This window comes from Candoia aspera, chromosome 2, assembly GCF_035149785.1.
Source record: "Candoia aspera isolate rCanAsp1 chromosome 2, rCanAsp1.hap2, whole genome shotgun sequence".
Classification (NCBI taxonomy): domain Eukaryota; kingdom Metazoa; phylum Chordata; class Lepidosauria; order Squamata; family Boidae; genus Candoia; species Candoia aspera.
Genome location: NC_086154.1, coordinates 222451929 through 222458870, shown reverse-complemented (window position 1 = coordinate 222458870; position 6942 = coordinate 222451929).

Below are 6942 nucleotides of genomic sequence, written 5' to 3'. Positions count from 1 at the left end.
CATTATTTCAGAGCCATAATAAAAGTGCAAATGTTTCTAATATATTAATACTAAATATAAAACATATGAACATGAAATATATTTTTGTCTAAGTTCTATATATGTAAAATCAGTCTTTAAAATTAAAAAAAAAAAAGAACAAGCGACACACAACATGTTCTTCTTGCAGAGAAACCTGGAGGCATCTATTGATGATTTCTTACTGATTTTCAAATTGCTTGAGGATGTATCTTTAGAGAGTTTCTCTGGCAATGGAGTATATAAATTCAAATCTCCTGAATTATCACTGATACCAAATAAATAAATAAATAAATACATATCATACCTTCTATAATATAATATGAAAATGTTCTTGCAGTTCAATTTCCAAAGTTTTGAGTGATCCTTGGGTTGCAAAGCTTTATGACATCAGGAAAGTTCAGTTATGCTCTTTTTTGGTTAGCAAAACAAGAACATAAAGCAGAAGGTGGTCTTCTTTTATACACTCACCCTTTTCTGTGAGTGGTTAAAGAGTCCCACAAGAATAAAGATAACGTAATATAACAAGCTATAAAGCGTCATATGTGCCTCCCAACAGCTGCTCCAGTCACAAGCCCAACCCAATACTATCATCAGCTTATTTCACCTTTCTATAAAATTGCAACATTTGTGCCCAGGAAAGAAAAAGAATGAATACCATCAGAACCAATAATGTTTATCCTAGATAGGCAGCTTGTAAAATTCTCTTTCATATAAAGCAGATTGGGGTGGACAGCTAAAGATTAGTTACCTAATGTGATATTGTATTGCTACGGGGGTGGAGAGGTCCTTGTGGGATTATCTGGCCTAAATAACTACATCTTGGGAATGATCTGCCTTTGACTATCCTTTCTTGCTACATCTTGGTCAGCAAAATGTCTTGGACATTACTTTCACTGCACCTAATTTTAATGGTGTTCATTTATATACAATCATATTTTATTTATTTATTTATTTATTTATTTATTTTTATCCTGCCTTTATTATTTTTATAAATAACTCAAGGCAACGAACATACCTAATATTCCTTCCTCCTCCTATTTTCCCCACAACAGCAACCCTGTGAGGTGAGTTGGGCTGAGAGGGAGGGACTGGCCCAAGGTCACCCAGCTGGCTTTTATGCCTCAGGCAGGACTAGAACTCTTAGTCTCCTGGTTTCTAGCCCAGCACCTTAACCACTGGACCAAACTGTTTCTCAAACATTTGCCTAACATTTTGAATTAAGGGCTATGCAAAGCTTTAAATGGGTGCTTTTGTTGACAAAGCTTCAACTGGGTCACCTCATCAATCATCTATCTCTATCTATCTCTCCCAAAAACATTTTCAAAAACTTAGGACTATTTTTTCATAAATTTCTATAAGATCCTTCAGTTTTGAAAATATGTTTGAAAAATATGCAATATTAGTTACAGCTACAGCTAAAACATTTATTAACATTGTGATTTGGACCAGTGGCATTTTCAGCTTCAGTGACACCTAAATTATTAGATCACGAAATCCTCTGAGACTGAGAAAATCCTCTGAGAAAATGCCCACAATTCTTTATAAATGCCTGTTATCAATAAATCATTTTAATATGCAAATTTTATTTTTTAATATAAATAGAATAATGAACTAGAGATCCACGTTTTGTCTGAACTATAGAAAATTCTTTTATTTTTATTATTGCTTTTAAAATAATAACAAAAAAGAAAAAAGAAATGAAACAAAACACAAAGATAACTTTGAACTATAGAAAACTCTTAACATCAGTATCAGAAACTTCTTACAGAGTCAACACAAAGTAGTACTTGAGATTTTTTGGACCCCATTAAAGAAGAAGAAATGAGAAAAAAAAATGTGTTGTTGGAAATTCCTAAATTTACTATATTCTAGGAAAAAGTAATTATGTATATTAATTTGAGACAAGGTTTAATATCATCAGACAAACCTACTCTTTGCAATTACCTACCTGGAAATTGACACTGGACAACTGAAGTAGTTTCTCTATGCTATTTGTATTGCTAAGAGACGAGTCCTTCAATATTGGAAAGATCAATTAATGATCCCAATCACTCAATGGATTGAAGATTTGATATTGTTTGAGACTTATGAGCAAGTTGTTAACATACTTAAATTAATGTTATATAATATTATATATGTAATAATGTATTATTTATTTATTTATTTATTTAATTTTTATCTCGCCTTTATTGTTTTTATAAATAACTCAAGGCAGCGAACATACCAAATACTCCTGCCTCCTCCTCTTTTCCCCACAACAACAACCATGTGAGATGAGTTGGGCTGAGAGAGAGTGACTGGCCCAAAGTCACCCAGCCGGCTTTCATGCCTAAGGCGGGACTAGAACTCATAGGCTCCTGGTTTCTAGCCTAGCACCTTACCCACTAGACCAAACTGGCTATATACAATATATATACTACACACACACACACACACATATACATACATATATATATACATACATACACATACATACATAGTATATAGTATATAGTATTATATATGGTTGTATTTGAGTTTTTAACCCTATGTTAGCTGCCCAGAGTTGCTGTTGCAAGATGGGTGGCCATATAACTTGAAATATACAGTATATGTATAAGAAGTACTGTTGTTGTCATGTTGCTTGTTAGTTTTGCTCTGTTTTAGTAAATAAAGTAACGAAGAATAGAATACTCCAGAAATCGGCAATAGTAGACTTGCCATTCCAGCCCTATTTTTAGAGTAGTAAAAGTTCTAAGAGAATCACAGCAGATTCTTGAATTAAAAAGGGGAACTGTTACACAGCAATAAATAAAATCAGGCAACACCAAAGTGCTTCAGAGCCTTCTGAAGGGCTTCAGAGATCTAATGTCTTTCTGAAGAGTCGAAACATTTCAGAGACTCAATGCTTCTGGGATTAAAACAGACAGCATACAGTATTGCAGCTTCTATTCTATATATTGGCAAGGCTGACTGGTAATGATGGGAGCTTTGACAGTGTCATGTGCAGCTGGCCATTGGGATTTATCATCTCATCAGCCTATCCAATCTCTTCTGGGCTAGCCAGACTAATGTCACTTGGGGTTTCATTCAGTGTTTTAGCACTCAACTTTTTAAATGTGGCCCACCACATGCTGAATTTTTGGTCACGGAACATTACACATCTGTGCTGGACCTGTCAACACAATCTGGAGCTCAGCCTTCTGAATGTGGACTGAAAGGATTTGTCAAAAACCCAGAGACTTTTATAGGTAAGTGCCTTGTACATCTATAAATTTGTTGATTGGGTTTCAGGAAGCAACGTAATAGTTTGCATGCAGTTACAGATCATTCTCCTGTCCACAGAAAGGAATGAGAAAGTTGTTGTGTGGTTTCCCATTATATTCACCATAGCTTCTGGATCTTCTGTAATGACTACCATCCTGCAATATGTCATACCAGATGCCTGCTGATTTCAGTTTCACTTGTGTGTATATTGTTACGAGCAAGATTGCAGTGGACAGTAATGTTTACTTTAGCTTTAAATGAACTTTGTTCATGATGATCACTAGAGATCGTTAAATGTCTCATCATAGCATTCAACCCTATCAGTCCAAGCACTTGCTCTTGTTGCTACTGAATAGAAACAAATTACTCTCCATTTTATGTTGTCCTCTTGGAGTGGCCAATAAAGATAAAAAAAATATTTTAAAGGGGTGCCATAAATTAGCTTCGCTGTCCTTGAATTAAACAAAGGAGGTATAAGAAAGCTCTCAGCGTTCCATACACTCCAAATAGCAAATGGGAGTGGAGTACCTGGTATAAACTGCCAAAAACGTACAAAGCTTTTCTTATTGATGAAATGAACATCTGTTGAAGTGTCAGAATGCTAGGAGAGTTTTATTAGAGAGGCTTTAGCCCAAAGTGCATCCTGAGATTGCAACCCATCAAAAGCCTGTGTATGGTTCATCTCTGACCCAGTAATGACTTGTGATTGTTTGCAGAAGAGAGCCTATTTTCAGATGGTCTCTCTTTGAACACCCAAGGAAAAGCTCTAAGCGCAAGGTCCATTGGGATGAGGGGACAGGACAGCACAGATTTTGAGTACTCTAGGAAGGGGAGGAAAAGCATGTATTGAGATATTCAAATCTAAATTTTGCAGAGTTATGCTTTGCCATTTATCCAGAACATCTAATGCAAAGGCTGATAACATGTGACTGAGGGATGCCAGATTAGGACTGTAAAAATCCAGACAGTGATTAGATAGCAGCAAAGAGGGTTTTTTTTTTGGTGGGGGGGGAGTATGTCTTTGCTTCCAGCTCTGGCTCTTCGGCTAAGAAACAGAGATGAGCACCAGCCCCTAGAGTCAGACACAACTGTGCAGGGGAAACCTTTACCTTTACCTTTAATGGGTATCCAGTATTTGGAATTCCAGAACTGATATCCCTAAGTCACTTATGTGACCATATACTGTATCTGTTTAGGTACATCTCTATCACATAGGAAAAAAAAGATGAGGTTTCAGTTAGTTTCTCATATCATAATTAAGTTCTCTCCATTTCATATTTCTAGTTCTCATTTAGAAAATTATTCCTTTCACTTATAGAAGCAAGGCACACCCAAGGACCACTGATTAACTAGTTCCTGCTACATTCTAAGAGAAATGTGTGAAAGATTTAGCCAAAGGAAAACCTGTTGACATAATATTAGTCCAGATGACTGTATCATTAGTCCAGATGACTGTACAAATCTTCTACTTAAACTTATAGCTCAATTGCTCCTGGAGAACAGGCAAGATGTAAATCTACTAAAGAAATGACTATCTAAGATACTGTCATGTATAAGAGGGGGCAGATCTGTTTTTGTTGAAAATGATGGCAGGACAAGGACCAATGTGTTAAAAATTAAAAAGGAGATTCAGGCTGAATATAAGGATCAATTTTCTGATAGTAAGAGCTGTTAAACACAGAAAATTTGTGAAGAACAGTGGTGGATTTCACCTTGCTGAGGAGGCTACGTGACCATCTGTTGGAGACACTATAGATTCTATGAAATATTGGGCACATATAAAAAAAGATTGCCACCATAATGGGCTATATATGAATCAATACCTCATTACCAGCTGAATAAAGGTGTGCCAAATGTTTCAAAATCAGAAATGAAGGAGAACCATTACACAGCTGGAACAGGAAGCAACATTCATCAAGTTCAAAATAGTCAAGGCAGAGGCTTGGCAGAGATCCTGTGCTGGTCATTGTCATCATCATCACTTAGTATTTCTTTAGGAAATTAATGGCATAGCAAAAGAAATAAAGCCTTGTTACTGCCATGCATGTAAATATAAATATATTTTAATATATAAAGATTTGTATATATCTCAATTTATACATTATTTTTATCTAAATTGGTAGTATAAAGATAAACACTAGTGTGATCTTGAAAACTTTCCTTCTCCAGCCTTAGAATTATTATCCAGAATGAGCCAGTTGTCATAAAATATTTCCCGGTCAGACAAACTACTCAAAAGTTATTCCTGAATAGACTTTCCTTATGATTCACTACTCTGCATCTCTCAGTCCTTTAACCCTGGGTCTCTAGAAGACTGTATTTTCAGACTCAGCAGGCCTTCAATCTCTAGACTGGAATTAGCATGACTGACAAAAGTGAACGTGGTACTGCCTTCCCTCAACAGATGAGTTAGCAAATTTGGGAGGCTCTGTTGCTTTCTTTGGACTTGATTTCTAGAGAAGAACAATGATAGCCATTTCCGAGAATTCTTTAGTTATGCAGTCCAACTTCCATAATTCTTGAACCAACATGGGCACTGATAAGAATTCTAGGAATTGAACCCTACATATCAGGAGGTTAGCCAGTTGGGGGAGGTTAGGCTGTGATACCAACACATTTGAAGAGCACCAGATAGTAGAAAGCTGATTTAGATAATCTTGAGCTAGAGGGATTAGTAATGTCACCAGTATTTGATATTCTAAGTTGCTCAGACCTATTCTTAGAATTATGAACTCTTAGAACCATATTTATAATTTAGACCTATCATTAGAATAACAGTAACTATTCTTTTTTGCAAGCTTCTCCAAGCTGGTGCCCTCCACCAGGAGAACTGGGACTGGAATTCCTAGGATTCCTCACCAATGTGGCACAAAATGAGAGACAGAGTTTCTCAGAACAGTGATGTCAGTTATTTACAGTTATTTATATACATCTACTAGTTGTCCAGCTTCAAGGGTGAGAAGGGCAGGGCAAAAAACAACAGGAAGCATATGGAAAAAAGTGCTGGAATTAAACTACAGTAGTTATAAAAATTAAAATGCACCTTTCAAATTGACAGAAGGCAATCAGTAAGCCAAACTATCAGCATCTCTATACATCTGGAGGACAGCTTGTTGGAGTAAGGTACTTAATGTTGTTATGGGCAATGATAAAAGCTCTTTCCTTTCATTTACCTGTTGGCCAAAAGGGTGGTTCAGATGGTATATCGGTCAAGCAACTCTCCTGGAAAAATACGAAGCCAAAGTCCCTGGTTCTGGTAAGGGATATAACTTATCACCATGTTCTAATTCACATTTTTTTCTTTTTATCAAACTTAATTAATAAAGCAGAATTTTTGTTTTTAAAAAACACTTGATTTTTGGCATGGAATTAATTATGTACTTGTTTATTTCCTTGAAGGCATAACTGACTTCTTCAAATTCACTTTTTTGTTCTGTAGAAACCAATGGCACAGAAATTGAAAGGAGTTGTACACATTCTACCAGAGGTCAGCCAAATATCAATCCTAACTTGAAATATATTTTTTTTTTCAAGTCGGACTAGTTTTTACATGGAAACCTGCCATTTCAAATCACTGCAAAAATGTAAACCTTTTTATGAATATTTATGATACATCATTCTGTACGTTTGCTCCTTTCTTCCTGGCTAGGTGGCCACAAAATAATGGTTGAAATT